Raw genomic sequence first — 17,936 nt, forward strand, 5'->3', positions numbered from 1 at the left:
CGGAGGCCAGGCAATCTGTTGATACAAGATGCCTTCACAATGCATACCCAGCGCACACAACAAAAACACAAAAAGGTTGTGTTCCGCTCTCCATGTGAAATACCCAGCACCTACAACCGGGTTTATGTCTGGACCAAGAGAAACTGTTGTCTAGACTCTTTGTCATCATTGTCTAGACTCAGTACTTCAGGGATAGTTTTTAGATACTGATTTTTGTTATGATGTTTGGGCTCTCCAAGTTTTTTCCTGGAAGCGAGACTTCATGAGGGGAGTATTGGGTAACTGGAAGAGCTGAGGTGAATGCAGTCATTTCCCCCAGTGAGTTCTGGAATATGGAGTCCCAAAAAAAATCCCCTGAAAGCCATTTTTAGGGCGGGACACAGACTGTTAAGAACACCATAGACTTTTCCAGCCAGGGTGCCCCATGCTGATTGGGGATAAATGCTGCATTTTTGGTCTGTGTCCACATACAGAATGATATGGCCTAATATGTGGAGGTTTAAAGCCTTGTGGCTTGTACTAATGTTTTAACAAAAACATTTCAGGCAGTTCATTCTGTATATATAAGATTAATAATAAGAAAGATTAAGTAATTATATAATAATATGGGTACAAGAGCTATAATTTCCTATTTTATGACAATGACCGTCATTGAATGAGGTTTTATGGGTCATTTATAGACCTGCTGTCGGATGGAATTCAAAGAATTTCTACTTTGCCATTTGAATTAATTAACGGAATGGAAGTCTCCCTTCAGTATCTCCACATACACATTGGTTAAACAGTGCTCTCTCTTGTAAAAGAGTAGCATTGATTCTCAGTGTGCTTAGACAAATAGACTATTCTTTAGTGCATCTTCAAGTATATTTGTGCAGTTTGGTGACAGTGCATTCAACTATTTGGTCAAACCCATGACCACATTGTTTTTGTTCATGTTGTGCAGAAGTCCCTGTACTGGGAATGCTAATCTTTGTGATTCTATCACAAATGTTTCAGCTTTTTGCTACTGAGAGCATATTCATTGTTGTGCTAGTCTAATATTTGTCATAAAAATCACACAAATGTAATGAAAACAACATCATTGCTCATTGTTGCAGTGTAGCTCCTGGCTTCAGTGAGGGTTTTTTGCAAACATTCTCTTAGTGATTTGGTTTGTCGTCTGGGTACATCATGTGTTTTTATATGTTCTTATTTAGCCTTTCTCTGATGATGGCATTGCTGTATGAGGTCATTGCATACCCATCACCCAATGTTTCTTTTGAAGAATCTCCAATGTTCCTGAATTTATGAGTTCAAGATTATCAAAATGGAAAATTAAAGCATCACTATCCATGTTGTAATATTTGATAATGTTACAGGGAGGGGGTTCAAGGGTTTGTGTTCAGAACAACATGCTCAAACAGAAATAAAGTCCATATTCAAAACAGTTTTGATGCAGTGAGTGTGTTTCTCTTCTTGACACAGTGTACATGTTAAAATGCTAACCCACACTAACAAGGATGTTAATGCAGATCCCTATGGCAAAAGTCTTGGGAAGGCTCCCCTTATATTCAGCTACCCTGCAGACATTGCTGGAATTAACAACATTGTGGTGATTCTTAAACAGCATATTCAATATGACCCTCCATCTAGTTTTGCATATTAAAAGTTCCACAAGATAGGGGTAATTAGTATGACGTTCTCACTATCTGCAGGGAATCCCAGCTCTTGCTCCATACTTCAGACAACATTGAACAATCTCCAGTGTTAAATTTCAAGTAAATTAGATAAGGTGTCAATGCAGAGAACTACACAGGATCACAAATTACACTAATGCACCAATATAGTCATCATCCAAGACTAGAGTGGAAGAGTGGAAAGGACAGAGTTGGGACCAACAATTTTACAGTTCTTGTTTGCAAAGATGAGGAAAGAGAAGGCCGAGGAAAATCCTGTTGTGATTCTTGAGGTGGAGAGAGATTGGTGGGTGTGTGGGTAACCATGGTTTCTCACCGCTGGCTGAACCTGGTACTGAAACCGCACAAACCTTCACTTCTCTTTGTGAACTTCTGTGTTCACCCAGACAGCCACTCTCAGAGGAGAAGCCAAGTTGCCAAACATGATTTAAACCACTTGGTATATCACCAAGTGTTTGTCTTTTGGGCATCATGGTCCAGGTAAATTTGATTACATGACAATAAGTGCTTTGCAGACACTCTGGAGTGATTTACACATATTAAAGTTTTACATATTATCCATTTATATGGTTGATATTTACTGAGGCAATTAAAGTACCTTGCCCAAGGATACAGCAGCAGTGCCCTGCTGGGGAATTGAACTGGTACCACTACACAACACTGCTACCAGATGAAATCAGCTGGCCACTATGCATTTATAGCATGTAAAAAAGTAGGGTAATTAAAGTAATGTAAAGGGTAATGTAACTAGCATGCATTATTATGTGGTGTAGCTTTAATCTAACCAATAATATACCCCACAAAATTATGGTAAATGCAAAACAATTTTTATTGCACTTCTCTGTGCAGGAGATTCTTACATGTAAACCTATACATAGAAAGCTGCATGTATTTTCACGTTATGGTGATGTCCAGTTCACAGCTACCGAAAGAATTGTGATCCCAGACAGAATACATAGTGGCGAGGACGCTAGGTCAAATCATGGGGTTGCTCTTGCTGCACCACTACACGCAATAATGAGTTTAGCCTATGGACGTCGCTATTGTTAGAGTCTCGAGTCTATTTAAGGAAGTTGAGTGACACTTTACGTTAGCCAGCGTCATTAACCCTACTGGGCTCACCGCCAAGCGAATTACATCATATAGTTTGATTTATGGAACAGGAGGATTGGAGGGCAGAGCTGTTTCACGATTGACCCTTTGTGAATTCATGAAGAATTTCTGAAATTTTATGCCATATTAAAGTTTGGGAGAAGAATGTTTAAGTTTATGTTTTAGCTGATTACTAGGACAGCTGCAGTAGTGGATACATTTTCACTGAGAAACAATGATATCCTTGTAGAGTGCATCAGCATTGCGTACATTGTGCATTGCTTTTTGTATTTTCAATGAAATTACCACCTATCGTGTATAAATGGGAATAAATACTGAAAATCTATAATCAGTAATTATCTGCAATTATCTACAATATCTAGCATATTCCCGAATGCTTTACATTAATAAAACGACTATAACAAACATGGCCCTTGTTGCACTTCACAATTTCGTTCTTTAGCAGTTTTGTGTGTAACAGAAATAAGTTATTTGCTGTTTCATTTGTGGCAATTTCCTGTAGTAGGTAGGGAACAAGTTTCGTTTTCGTCTACATGAGAAAATATTATACTGTCAAAATAATAATTACAATCATAGTTTTAAGAACTACCAGACCACCAGGTTCAGTTTAAGTATTCTCAGTACAAGGTCTTTGGGCTCACTTCAAATGGCAGATACTTGAGTATGTTCATGTGAGCCCACCAACAGGAGTTGCTATTTCTGAGGTACTGTATCTAAATACTTTCGTGGTGTTCTATTGCGTTTGACCTTTGTGGTCATCACTACCAACACAAACGGTCAAATTTTAAACCTGAAGTAGAGCTGTATACATGACTAAACCTGACAGATTAAAACATACGAAAGGTAATGCAACAGCCCAGCATAATAGCCTAAATAGCAGTTTTATTCATTTTTATTTTAATGTATGGATTTATTTATTTATTATCTGCCGCAAATCCATCCAATATACTATTCTAGCTATTTAATAAGTGTTTGTAATTGTGGCAGAGCTCCTCCGCAGACCCTTTACTATTTACAGTATACCGAATATGAGTGGGTGGGGATTTCAAAAATGTTTCAACCCCCAGCTTTGTTGATTGACGTTTACCCGTAGCTCCGCCTTCAAAGTTTTTTTTCCTCGTTTTCCAGTGTCCTGCGTTGATTTCATACCAAACTCATACTTTACATTCCACCTTTACTGTCAAACCGGGAGAAATATTTATTTAAAATAATAAAGGAACCTTAAAAATAAGAGGCTGAAATAAGTTAACTTTTAACTTGAGCCTGACGCGGGAAAGTGAATACCCAACTAAAGGTGAGTGTTTGTAAGAACGTTTTCTTTGTCTAAAGAGGTTTTGGTGAAGTTTTCATTCAGCGCGCATGGTGAAGTATTCAGATCTTTGTCATATTTTGAATTTTTCCGTACAACTCCAATGGTCGGGAGGGAAGACAAGAAATTGGTATTCATCGTTTGTGTGCGCCGTTCTCTCTGTGTAAAGGGGGATGTTAATAAGGCGATGAACTAAATATAAAACATTGAATATTCATTCCTTAGTTTTGTCGGCAGTTTCCTCCTTTGTCAGTTGTAAAAGATGTTGAGCATTTGTCAGTTTCCATGCAGCAGGCTGGACTTGCAATTAAACTTTTTCAAATTCCCGAAAACTTTGTGGGGGTTAGCCGATGTATTGATCTTCCAATCGGAGTTGTCAGAAGAAGAAAACAAATACGAGGGGAAATGGAACGCGGAATTTTCAGACAATTCATTATTTAAGTAAGTGTGTTCTTTGGACATTGACACTGCACGTTTCAGTAAGTTACAGTTGCGTATTTACACCCTGTTTATTCTGGTATGATGAACACAATGACGATTTAAATATTAATGGATGTTGTAATGTTGCAATATTGATCATCGATGGTTGTGCTGCTTTAACAACTGTATTTCTGTTGTTACTGTAATTCCCGCTAGGCTGGACATCGGTTACCATATACTATATTGCAATCAGCAACGCGTGTAATTTTATCAATCCTAACGTGTTTTAGTGCCCATGCAATACTACTGCCGCTTGATAGCGAAAGTATTAGTAGAGTGGAATTGAATCAGTTAGTTGAACATGATAGAAACTTTCCATGAACACCCATAAATTAAATATTAAGTTATGATTATTTTATAGTAGTATCACACTTGTCACCATGTCTTGTCAATACGGACGATTGAGAACGAAGCACGACTTGAATTTGTAGAAATAACATTAACCCCAGGGTTACCTGATAATAGAATGAGATGGAGTGGAGCGTATGCCGTGTGCACAAATGGCCAGGATAGCGCTGTCATGTTGTCACAAGCGGAGTCCGTTCCCGGCCGTGGAGAAGTAACCGTTTCAAATTTCTCAAGAAGGCTCTATGAGTAGAAGGACACGAACTCTCTCGGATAAAAGCTCCGTGCCTAGCCTGAAATACTGTAGTCATAAGTGTAGCTGTTGTTAAATGTAGCCTGCGCTTGACATGGTGGTAGATTGGCGTTGTTATATCATTCTGCATTACTCTTAGACATCACTAAATAAACCTTTCATATTTTACAGAGCTGTCCTAATTAAATAAATCTGTTGGAAGGTATTCATATTAATATTAAGGAAAGATAAGGTTTTCACATCTTTAGATCATTAAGTATCAAAATGTGGATGTGGGGTCAGTCCAACAGCACTTGCGTTACCTGTAATTGTTAGTTCTGCCCAATCTAAACAATATTCCCTCAAAAGCTGCTGTGTTGTGTGCTACAACAGACTTATCTTTAATTACAACTATTCCTGACACTGTCACACCCCCTACCCTACAACCAGATAGCCTGTGTGTGTATGCATAGAGTGCTTTGGCCATAAAGACTTGCTCAACTACAGTGGTGACCTGTAGGAAAATAAAAGTTTGCTTTAGAACTTTGCTAAAATCCATGGGGATTAGGCTCAAAGAAAAACATACAAATTAGTATTTGTGTGATCCACTGTTTGCAAATATACTCCAAACTAAACAGGCAGAAGTCAGTCAGGAGGTTCAGACAGCACTGTCTTTAGTTTGAACTGGGATTGAACTGGGTCTCACTCCACCCCTCATCCTGCAAATACTGAAAATGTTGGAATATGCCTGCCCTTTCAAGGAACCATTTGTATCCTTATTCAGAGTGAAAATGTATTTGTAAAACTTATTTTTTTAATGCATTGATCTTATGCATTTTTTACCTAATTTTTGTATTTCTTTCACGTGTTGAAACTCTCCATGGATGTCTGTAATCTAATGTAAAGTCTTTCAGTGTTATATCACAGATTACCACAAAAAAATCTTGCACCAATCATTGCAAATAAATTGTTTTCAACATCCCTTTTTCTTTCCACATAAGAACACTCCTGTCGGGTTGGCTCAACAGGCAAGAACAGACAGGCTTTTCAAGTTTCAGAGAGTTTCGAGTAATAAATAGAAAATGCGCACAGTCTCGAACTGTGTGTTACAGTGACATCCTGGCAACCTTGTGAAAGAACTCAAAATAACAGTAAAATCACAGCAACAGGAGGGAACAGGTTTGTTCAGGCAGCTGAATGTGGTCTTTCAGGAAAGTGTCAGTGCAGGTAGTCAGTACTTCATATAGGCTTTTTCATGACCAAATTTGCTCAACATGAGAACATTTTACACTGTGTGAATGATGAAATCGGAGTAAGTAAATGTATATAGAGGAGTTAGTGCGTCATTATCACTGCCTTTATTCATTCACAGGGAAGATCTGTAAACCCAGTACTGATAAAAATCTTGCTAATTGGAGACTTTAACTGCAGCAGCTCTCTTGTGCAATATACAGTAGTGGTTGAGACAAGAAACTCAGACAAACCCTGTTGGGGTTTATCAATGATAAAATGGGTTGTAAAAGAGCTGGTCTGTTCTTTTGCATACAAGGGAAATGGCCAGTGGAACCTAGTTGTGCACACTTGTGGCTTTTAAATGGTTTGCCCTGATTGAGTCTGTCTTGTGACTGTTGGAGTTACATGTTGTCACTGGCACAAAATGTCTTCTTTTTTTCCCCAATAGCAATGTTCTATATATACAGTGTAAGTACATTGGTGAAACCCCTCTTCCTCACATTTAAAAAGAGAGATCTGTCCTGAAATAGTTTTCTTAAAAATGTTTTGCTCTAGAACAATTGTCATGTAGGTTTGCATATGCCCCCTCAGCCCTTTTTTTCTGTCATGGTATACCCCAAAGGTTAGTGACTGAAGTGTGTCTAGAGACATCTAGAGGCATTCAGTACAGTCTCCCATTTATCTCCAGACAGAGTTCTTTTCATTCAAATTGCTATCTGAAGACTGTAATATGTAAAGGGGCACTGCCTCACATACTATCCTCCCACACAACATAGACATACACAAACAATTTTTGTTGTCAGAATTTGTAGTTAAAAAAAATGAAAGATGCAGTGGTACATCTGTTTCTCTAAAGGGCTGGTATTTATGTTTCAAATAGGACTGCTAAGATAACTGGTGGTGTTATATTAATACTGTTGGTTGAAACTTGAATCTCAGTGATATGATACAACCCAGAGCTCCCCTTCCCCCCAAACACTGCCACTTGTTGTGACATAAATGACATTCGTTGCACAGCCTTGACACATTAATAAGTCTTACTTAATGTCTATCTGTTGATCCATCAGTCTATCAATCAGTCAGTCAGTATTTTTATATTATTATCTATTTTGTAGAGGATTTGTCACAGACTGCATTCCTCATGCAGAATATGAACAATTGTATAAACATTTCAAGCAGTAGCAGATGCAGCGTAAAGCCTTATGTCTTCTTATTTCCTCTGAGATATGAAAGCTTGAGTGGGTGACTGAGTCTAGCATGCTTGTTTCACCACAGGGAACCGTCACTGTCTCCATTGGAAATCCAGCAGAGGGCCTGTTAGTGTGGGCTGCAAATCCACTCGAGAGGCAAACACCTAACTGTGCAAAAGAGTGTAAGTTACAGAGACAAACACCCAGCTGTGCGAAAGAGTGTAAGTTACAGAGACAAACACCCAGCTGTGCGAAAGAGTGTAAGTTACAGAGACAAACACCCAGCTATGTGAAGCTTATCTCTAGTTAAGATAAGTTAAGATGATCTCTGCTGTGTGTCTCCTGAGTGGTTTTGGAAAAAAAACAGTTTACTACCTATTTGAATATAGATATTATGAGTAGGTATTATGAAGTATTTTGCAATATATGGTGCAGGATTTGTAGAGATTTGGGCTGGCAGTGAGCATTTATGTGATAAAATGTATTAAAAAGATTCTTAAAAGCTCACTGTACCAAGTTTGATAAACCGCTACCCCATAATTCTAACTAGATCAATTATATGATTTCACTATGTTTATGAGATTCAAACCTTTAAGCTTAAGCTCATAAGATATAGTCTGGAGTAAGACCAAAATGTTAAATTCATTTAAACTGCACAAATGTAAAGTACTTCTGTGACAGTTAACTGAAAAGATTTAAAGATAGATAGATATAAAGAGATAAAGATTTAACTCCAACACTGTTATGTGAAGACAGGTAATCAAATCAGAATCCTATACTGCCAACAGAATTCTGTTGCCAATACAAGAAGTATTACTCATTCAGCTGTGCGAGGGAATTTGACAAATAAAAGTACAGTTGCAATTGATGTTGAATTATTTTAAAATAATAATAAGGTTAGTAACAATAAGGAGAAACAACCTAGATACAAAGAAAGAGAGAAGCTTCTGCTTCCTGCAGTGATAATGCACTGAAACAATGGCCGCAAGACAACGCATCCTCAGCGAATCTGAAGCTCTTGAGGATTCTAATATTAGATGTTGATGGAGAGAACAGATCTGGAAGGAATTAACATTCTGCTGTTCTGGCAAATTCTCTTCAGTGCACACCATGTTAATGCAAAAAAGGCTCTCCTCTACACAGTCAGCATCCTCACTAAATTAGCCTGTTGTTGGTCTGCAGACCGTATTTCATTTAAAGCTTTACATTTAGACCATACAGTGTGGTTACTCTCAGGCTTGCGGTCATTTCGATTATCTGGACAATGTGTTCTTACAAACTTGTTTTGTACTCTGCTGGCCAGCTGTCAGCCTTTAGGCAACCGATTCCAACAATAATGTGATTAACCGGTTATGTCCCGGTTTACTGAAGTGTCTGTACCAATCTGTCTTGTAGCAGGATTTTTCATCTTGGCTGTCACCATTTTGGCCACATGTCTCTATGTTCTCCAGTGTTATCTTACTGAAACCATTTCCAGAGAAGGAAAAGAACAGAAACCAGCCAATAATGTGTTAGTATTAATAATCCAACAAAGTGGTTGTTGTTTTTATGATTAAAATTTGAATTGAATTTTATTTCTACAATTGTGTCTCCTTCCTTTGGGCAATAAAAGACTTTCAAGAAGCACATGTTTTATAGGTGTGGCCATTGCTATGTAATAGAAGCAGTGATGTTTTTATATTGGATGTCCAAGTGCCAATGCTTGTGGACATGAAGAACACATAACAAAAAGAGCAGTGTAAATGCACTGAATTTGCACTCTGCTGCAAAATATATATTTTGTCATTGACTCCATGTGAAAATCGTTAGTTTTCACAAACTATAGATTGGATACAGTTAGTAAGTGTCAGAAAAGTTGGATTGGTCTTTGACCAAGTGCATTTGCTGTTTTTAAGACACGCTGCTTGGATTAACCCAGATGCTTTCATAATCTACAGTGAAGAGACATGTGACTTTGCCTCTGTTTAGGGGCAGCAGTTTACCTTTATAAATGCTAGAGTTAAAGAACATTCTAAACAGTCTAAATTCCCTGACCTGTGGTGACCTTCAGTCGTTGCATACTCTCACGGTTATCATTAGAGAAATGGAATTTGATATTGAGAGCCTCGGGAGAGATGGAGGTATGTGATGTATGATAATGTGATGGTGTATATTAAAACAAGCAAGACCTCATTTCTTAAATGTTAAAACACATCATCGTGTACACCCCAATGATTGTTTTCCCCCCAAAACACTCCTTGCCATGGCTCCAGTTGCTGGCTTTATCATTTGATGGTTTCCACCAACCACTCTTTACAGAAAGGTACTCACATTCTGCTGCTTTCCTGAAGTCTCTCTTTCTCTCTCTCTCTCTCTCTCTCTCTGGATGTCACTCTACAGTGTGTTTTGCAGATGCAGGTTCATTGAGAGGAATTGAGATAATAGTTTTAGTGATCAAAACCTGTTGCAAATATCAGTTTTTGAATGTTTTGTTGAAAGGCACCAAAAGAGCAGGAAAGGAGTCTCTCCAGCCTGTTTGCTTAAAGCATTCATTTTTCTTCTTCTCCGTTTCAGAAGTGGTGCAAGTGAGTTGGTGCTCTTCCACGGTCAATGTCTGTATGACATTGATTGCTGATACAACTTTTCATTATGCACCTCTTGAGAGTTAATTATCCGTTGGTAGGTTTGTGTAATGGGATATTTTAAATAGATACATGGATATATTTGTGAATACCGAAGTGAGAGTGAGCTAGAGACAGGAATAAACAGATCGACTGGTAGACAGACAAGCAGCCTCAAAGCTGCAGAATCTGAAGTGTTTTCCCTGCTGTGGAACTTTGGTTTGTCTTTTGTATTTGAGTTTGTTGTCAAGTGGCCTTCTTCTGCTGTCCTGAGGACTTTCTAGCACAGTGGGAGTACGCATTGGTGGGCTGACCCCTGTGGTGGTGTGAGGAAGTTGTTTTTGATGAAAGATAAAACTGGAGGTGATCCGGGGTAGAGACACAGGGGCTTCCTGTTTTTCTTAAAGCTCTGTGATGGGTAAGGGGAACTTCCCCGCCCCCTAAAGATGGTTCTCACTCTTCTCCCTCACTCGCTGTGTAACACTGGTTTTCCATGTGCTCTGGAGTGAAGTGGTGGTTTCATTCTTTAAGCATGAATTCTCAGTGGCATTAATCATGTATGAAATTAGGCTTAACAGATTTTGGTTTCAGTCCTTCAGCAGTCACAGAAAGACCATCTCAGGTCATGCTTTAGAGGACTGCTTTGCAATTTACACTGTATGGGAAATAGACCTTGGAATAAGCATTTTGGCTTCAGTGTGGCTTTTTTTCTTTCCTTTGTTAGCTAGGTTATGGGTCAAACTGTATGAATTTGTGGCATTTGTGGGTGTGTGTGATACACTCATCACATTGTAACGTGAGAGAAACCAGTCTTTAAAGGACACAGTTAATCATCACAATGCCCTGAGGGGATTCATCCTGAACTTGGGGCAAAGTAATAAAGTTGTAAGTAACAGTGGATTGCACAGCCTACAGCAGGAGGGTACACAGATGGGAGCATGGATTCTGCTTTTGGCAGCTTCGCTTGTGTGTGTGTGTGTGTGTGCGTGCGTGTGTACATGTGTGCGGGAGTTTGTATGTAAACGCCTCTGTCACAGAGAGAGCAGCTGTCTCGCCTTCCTCTCTCTCCCTGCTTTGATTGTTTCCTGAGCAATGGGCCAGAGAGGAAGCAGGCGGAAGTCATTGGAGGGACTGGAGAGAATGTATCAGCCTAAAATAAGGCAGAGAAGTGTATGTGTGTGTGGGGGGGTTGGGGGGTGGAGTAAGACCTGGAGACCGATATTAGCCAGCTCCCCCCACTCTCTCCACAGGCTGGTTTCCATACTCTCATCCGCTGTCACCGCAGTGATAAACGTAACACGGCACCTGTGACAGAGCTGAGCACAAACTGGCCAGTGGTCCTCTGTCGTTCTGAGGCACAATGACAGATCTCACAATACCAAGTGAAGGAAGCTGTCACAACATCCTGTTCAGCAACAGTTATGCTGTTGAAATCTCACTTCATTCTTTAGCACCCAGTTGGAGAGTCTCAGCAGAGGCAGCTGGGGACAGGATGCATTTTTCTTTCTTGTATGAGGCGCTGTTGCCATTGCTGGTGCTGCCCCAGAAACCAGCTCATCTGGTTTGGGCCTGAAATGTCCTCCTTATCTGTAATCTGAGTGGAGACAGCAGCTGTTCCTCTGCTGTGAGTGGCCCTGCTGCTCAGCTTTGTCAAGTGTGTGTGTGTGTGTGTGTGTGTGTGTGTGTATTAAAGAGAGAGAGTAAGTGTATCACTTATATGGGTGTGGGTGCTTGTGAAGGATTTGCGCATGTGTTTGTGAAGGATGTGTGCGTGTGTGTGTGTGTGTGTGTGTGTGTGTGTGGTGTGTGATGGATGTGTGTTGGCAGTTGAATTGGAGGCTGGAGGGTGTAAGGAATCACCAATGTAGTATACTGTGAAGGGGGTCCAGCTGCAACAGCAGACCTGTAACAAAGAAGTCTTTACTGGAAGACAAACAGATGGAGAGCAACATTCATGCCTTTCTACAGAATAAGCTTGACTCTTCTGTTCCAGTTTATGTGCTAAAACTGTCCGGTTGCTCTAATTTTGCATACACTATTTATGAGGCAGTTGCACGATAAGACCTGACACCTCAATTCTCCCTTCAGACCTTTTGGCTGTCTTGGAGATCGCATGCATAGTTGCAGTTTAAGTGGATAATTAATCAGGGATACTTGCCTGTCAACAAGAGAGGAAACCACACAACCACATTATCCACACTTCTGGCTGAAATGAATGAGGGAGGACCCTGGGATAGAGCCATTTCTCAGAGGTGCAGGACTGTCACTGTAAACATGTTCTCTTTCTGTTAGACCAGGGCCCATTTTCAAATGGGCCGCTATACCCAAAAAAGTCCTGCAAGGTCAGGCCCGTCAGGGATGGCAGCTTCCACGAGGCCAGCCAGAGGTGAACCTCGATGACTTGACATCCTGTCTGTGGTGACAGTGTGAAGAGGCCATGCTGACTTTCAGCAGCATAGCCACATTACTGCACTCCCTTTCCCTTTTACCAGTTTCCCTTGTACCATAGTTACAAAGTTGAGTTATCAAATCTGAGGAAGGAAAAAAAACTCTTCCCTCAGCAGGGTTGAAGTATTTGAGATGTCAGAATGCCTTATTTCATACACATTTAAGAAGGTGAATTCCTTCACTTTGGACACCTAGTAAAATGCTTTCATTTGTATTTCAGGGTGAACTGTGAACTGAGCTAATGGTTAGGCAGCCCTTGAGCAATACTGCAACTGTGTTTCTGTCGATAATTAAATAAAACTCATTTCACATCACACTTGTGGTTCAAATGTGGAAAATGCCAAGGTTTCATTTCCATGGTTCATTTTTTGCAGGTTTGTTTTGTGAACTCATGAGTGAAGCAGTATTGTGGAAGACCAGATGCAGATGCATGTTGACAAGTGAATGAGCAGGTCTTTTGCGGTGCATGCTGTGGTCTTACTGCTGTGTGTACATGTGTTTTTTTTTTTTTTTTCATTTTGCATGGCGGCCACCTTTTTTCACTGGTTTTCCCGTTCCCTTTCACCGTGTCATTGTTTCGGCTCCTCGGTTTGTCCAAGGGATGTTTAGTCTCCACGAAACAGTGATTTGTTTCCAAAATCTATCCTGTTTGTTTCTGAATGAAACACGTATCTCAATCAAATGTCACTTTCCCACAGCAACAGTGAAAATGGTTGGCAGCGAACCATTTCTACAACTCCTTGCAGGAAGGTGATGTTGCAGGGTCTTTACCTGGACAATGGGAAAGGTCACGTGACCTTTAAATCAGACCTCACCGTGGCTATCCTGAAAAATCACTGGTAGTGCATTGCAGTTAAATGTATTTGTGTTAGTTATTCACTTTGCTTTACAATGATTATACATTTTAGACACAAGTAACAGAAGTGATCTGTTTGTGTTTTGCCAAGTTTCACCTCATTCATTTTGCTGAGCCGCTAAAATACTTTATGACACAAGGGTTTTTCTGTGACATCAAACTGGTTGAGAAAAATCAATACAATATTAGGACGATAACAGAGCAGGGCCATCACATCGAGCTCGCCCATAATTCTTTACATCTGCATCTGTAAACACAAGTCTTTACATTACTATAGTGCTGTAGCAACACAGCAACATTCTCCCAATATAGTAGCAATGTTTTTAAAACCATATGTTTTAACTGTGGAGACAAAAACGCTTTGATTAGACGCTGAAACAGTTAGTACTGGTGTAGTCACAATCGTGCTGCCAACTGCAGTTTCCTGAAATTACCATTGGAAATTTTTTTTTTCACTTTGCTTGCTAATTTCTTCTCTTTGCTGGCTGGGGTTAATCTCTTTGTGACATAACGGTTTTCCCATTTTGCTCAGCAAACGCGCACACCGGCTCCAGCACAGGATCTCTTACTCTGTTTAGGCCCAGAGTTTCCCAGCGAAGTAGTGATGGGAGAGACATAAACACAGAGCTGTGAGGTTGGACCGCAAGAGCACTGAGATCTCCTCTCCAGCACTGGACAGGATGCCCAAATGTAAGCTGCTCCGGTCACAAGGAAACCGATAACAGACTCAATAGCTACAGTCTACAGCGTTTGGAGACAAAGATGAACCGATAGGGTCCAGTCCGAGCGGCGTGCGTCAGTTACTGTGTTCGTGGCCTGGTCTGCTGAAGCTTGAGATGAGACAGTCACACCTAGTTAAATCGGTGCACACCGTGACATTTAATCAGTGACTTAATTTCCCATCTGGCCCGGAGGAAAAGAGAAGCTTTGACAGATGGTTGAAATGTTCTGCTAGGTGAGGTGGGCTTTTTCTTTCGTCCTCCTTGCCGCTCGTCACTGACGGCCTTCTCTCCATTTGTCTCCGAGACGAGAGTCAAAGGCTCTTTTCAACCTGCTGAGAACAGATAATTCGATTTATCCTCAGATTAAGTTTTCCTTTTTCCTCCGTGAAGCCTGTGGTGAATAGAAAATGAGTAAATAAAGTGCCGGAGGGTCTGAGTAAAACACTTTTTTGGAACTGAGCTTTTGCTCAGTATCTCATCGATCTGCTCTTACAAAATGTGAATCACGTTCAACCACCTCTTTCTTTGTTGCCTGTGCTATGTATGGAAAATGTCTCATTAATGCTAACCATACACTAGAAGACTTTGACAAGACTCTGGACACTTTTACAAGACTAAAGTCTGACACCCTCTCACATCTAAAGATAATGTGTCATTAGTCACAGAATTTTTAGTCATAGACTATGATTTTGACTGGGGGGTCAAACTATGATTTTGACAGGGTCACTATTTGCCAGACTGCAACTAGATTCCTTTTGAGATTATTTCCCATCATGCTCCTTGATATTATTGGTGTAGTCCCACATTACAGGTTGCAACCCTGTATGCTCTCTGCTCAAGGCTGTTGAAAGATAAAATAAAAGTACACGGAGCCAGCGTCACAGGTTTCAGCTCCGTATGCCCTCTCTCACTCATCAGAAGGGAAGAGAGTGGGATCACAAATCTGTATCTCAATAGCTACACAGTTACATATCACGTACAAAATAAAATACAAAAATATACTATTACAGTATATTAGATTTAGAAATACCCTTGCAGAGCCCAAATACATATTGCATATCACCACTATATGCATAATTAATCACCATTCACATATTTATAACATACGTGTGTATAATATAACATGTAAGTAATCTATCACGTTGCTACATATATATAAAATATATAATATTATATAATATAGCTAGATGTGTTCTATGCACACCGTAATGACTTAGAACATGCTCTGCTTAATTAACATAAATGCACTGCATAAACAGCGGTCACCATTTTATAACGAGACTCACACAAGCTATATGCAAGATAAATTCACAAACATTCCATAGAACAATTCATCTAAGAAATCATCATGCTTTGCTGTTTCCTGTTTGGTGCTGAGAGAGCTCACCTGTTCGTTGTTGATGTCCATGTCACTATTTGCATCAGCCAAGACTAAAAACGTCAAGACAAGAAAAAGACTGACTTAAAACAGCTCGGATTACCACCTTACACCAAACGATCAAGATCACGGGAACATGCCACAACTCTAGCAAAACTCTCATGATTTTATTCCGACATTGGAAATTTGTCTGCGACAGTGAAATTGCTTGAAAGTCATTTGGTGTAAGGTGGCACAAGCAATGTCTTTGACAGTTGTCTTATATGTAGTATGTAACTCCCTGTGCCTATTGAACAATTTTACATGGAAAGAGTAGCACTTTGTTACTGTTTATAGTGGTGTGACTACAGCTAAACAGTAGGGGTGGCAGTGTAGCATAGTGGTTAAGGAGCAGGACTCATGACTGAAAGGTCTGATGGTTTGATGGCTGGTTTGATTCCCCACTGGGGCACTGCTGCTGTACCCTTGGGCAAGGTATTTAACCCTGAAATGCCTCAGTAAAATATCCAGCTGTATAAATAGATAACATTGTAAGTCACTCTGGATAAGAGCGTCTACTAAATACCAATAATGTAATGTAAAAGATTTTTCAGCACTGAGTGAGTGAACAGTAGTGCTTAAACCTTGCCTGCATGTCATGAGGAGGAGGAAGCCAAGATTCAGGGGGAGAATTTGATTTAATTTAAGTTTGTTCTTACCTTTGGCTAACACATTTAGGCACATTTAATTCTGTTGTCACCAAAGTGAACTAGGAATATTGTTAGGATTAGTGAAAAAACATTTGCTTTTAAATGTTCTAGTCAATGTTAGGAAAACAACACCATAGCAGTTAGCTTGACAGTGTTTTTTAGGGCTTACAACACTCCTAAGCAGTTCATTTCAGGGAGTTTGTATAACCCAGGCTGTCTTGGGTAAAGTGCTGACTATTCATTCTAGCAGGAGTGATCCTGTGTATGTTTTGCAGGCTCGAGGTGGACACCTAAATTGGTCAAACCACTCCTCTCCGCCCCTTCCTCATCCCCTTGCCTCCACGTGACTCCCCTGGTCTCCCATCCTTATTTGGGCAGAGACCTTCTGAGTCAGGGGGGTGGGGGGTGGGGTGACACAAGGGAGCTTGTAGAGGCAGGAGAGAGCTCACCACTCTTTCTTAATAAGGACATGTCTGGAATGTCATTTCTGCTGTGAGAGCTGATAATTCACAGCACCCCACAAAACGTTTTAAAAAATGTTTTCTTGTTTTCCTCCTGGTTTTCTTCTTCCACTGTCTCTACCAGCCTGTGGAGTTTCGTAAAAATTCCGCTAGACAACTGTGTACAGTTTATTTTGTTAATATTTTGTGAATGAATGTGTGTAATTCTTTAATTCGTGATTCATGATTGCCACCTCATGCTATGGCTGTGCCTAAGCCTACTGCAGCAGGCCCTGTAACAAGACAGGTTTGCTGACTCGATAAAAAGGAATTTTCAAAAAAGGATGTGCCGTACGGTGTGCATTGATACTTCTACACCAGGTGTTAGATGTGACATATCATGTATGAGTTCGATTTTTTCAGATAATAGATATGTCACATTTCACTTTGACCCATCATAAAAATATTGGAAGACAGGTAGGGTATCTTTTTAGGTGGTAGACAAATAGGTGGTAGAAAACTTAATTAAATCAAGAACCTTAATGATGAAAGGGTCACAATGAACTTGTAGGTATAGAATTGCAATAGACTTTGAACAGATCAGTAATATTAAAATAAATGTAATCACATAGCCTGTTTCTGTAGTTGTAATTCACATCTCTTGAATTCATGAATGAATTGTTTAACTGCAGAATTTTAGCATCTGGTCTCTGGTGCTGTGAACAGAGACCTTACTGTAAGTGACTTTGTTGTTGCGTATCTGTCCGCCACAAAGCACTTCCCAGTGACAGTTTTACATGGGTGTGAAGTCTTTGTGAGATTGTGACAATGAAGAAGAAAGAGGAAGATGCTGAAAAACTAATGCTAGACGTCTATATCTTTCTCGTGTGATATATGCTTCCTTTTTAAATTACAATAGCTGCTGGTATGCTTTACTGTAAAACTATGGTGTACGATCACATTTCTATTAAGTAAACCTAGCACTCCGTCCTTATCCCTGAAAGAGACAGCGGAATTAAACAGTGTCTGCTCCATCATCAGAGCAGCCAAATATTCATATGTCATTAACCACTCTTGGCTTTTACCTCGGTAATAAAATGCTTACACGGTTTTTCTTGCCAATACTGTTTCTCTTCAACAAGCCATCAAAATATTACACTTTCCACCACAACTGAGTCCATCTTGAGGATACTGCAGTTCTGTCTGCATCTATTCAGTGTGGTAT

The 17,936-nt window shown here is 39.9% G+C and overlaps 1 protein-coding gene across 5 annotated transcripts in view; it reads left to right on the plus strand.

Moving 5' to 3' along the window:
• Window positions 1-3,920: 3,920 nt before the first annotated feature.
• The window catches only part of LOC118778792 (transcriptional enhancer factor TEF-5-like), a 42,059-nt gene continuing 28,043 nt past the window's right edge, over window positions 3,921-17,936 (plus strand). For 4 of the 5 annotated variants that reach the window (XM_036530511.1, XM_036530514.1, XM_036530512.1 and 1 more), the window contains exon 1: window positions 3,921-4,083. The gene's annotated coding sequence lies outside the window, so the exon portion shown is untranslated. Of the gene's footprint in view, window positions 4,084-7,717; window positions 7,761-17,936 lie in introns of those variants that run through there. The other variant, XM_036530513.1, reaches the window with a different exon arrangement.

This window comes from Megalops cyprinoides, chromosome 6 (genome assembly GCF_013368585.1).
Source record: "Megalops cyprinoides isolate fMegCyp1 chromosome 6, fMegCyp1.pri, whole genome shotgun sequence".
Classification (NCBI taxonomy): Eukaryota; Metazoa; Chordata; class Actinopteri; order Elopiformes; family Megalopidae; genus Megalops; species Megalops cyprinoides.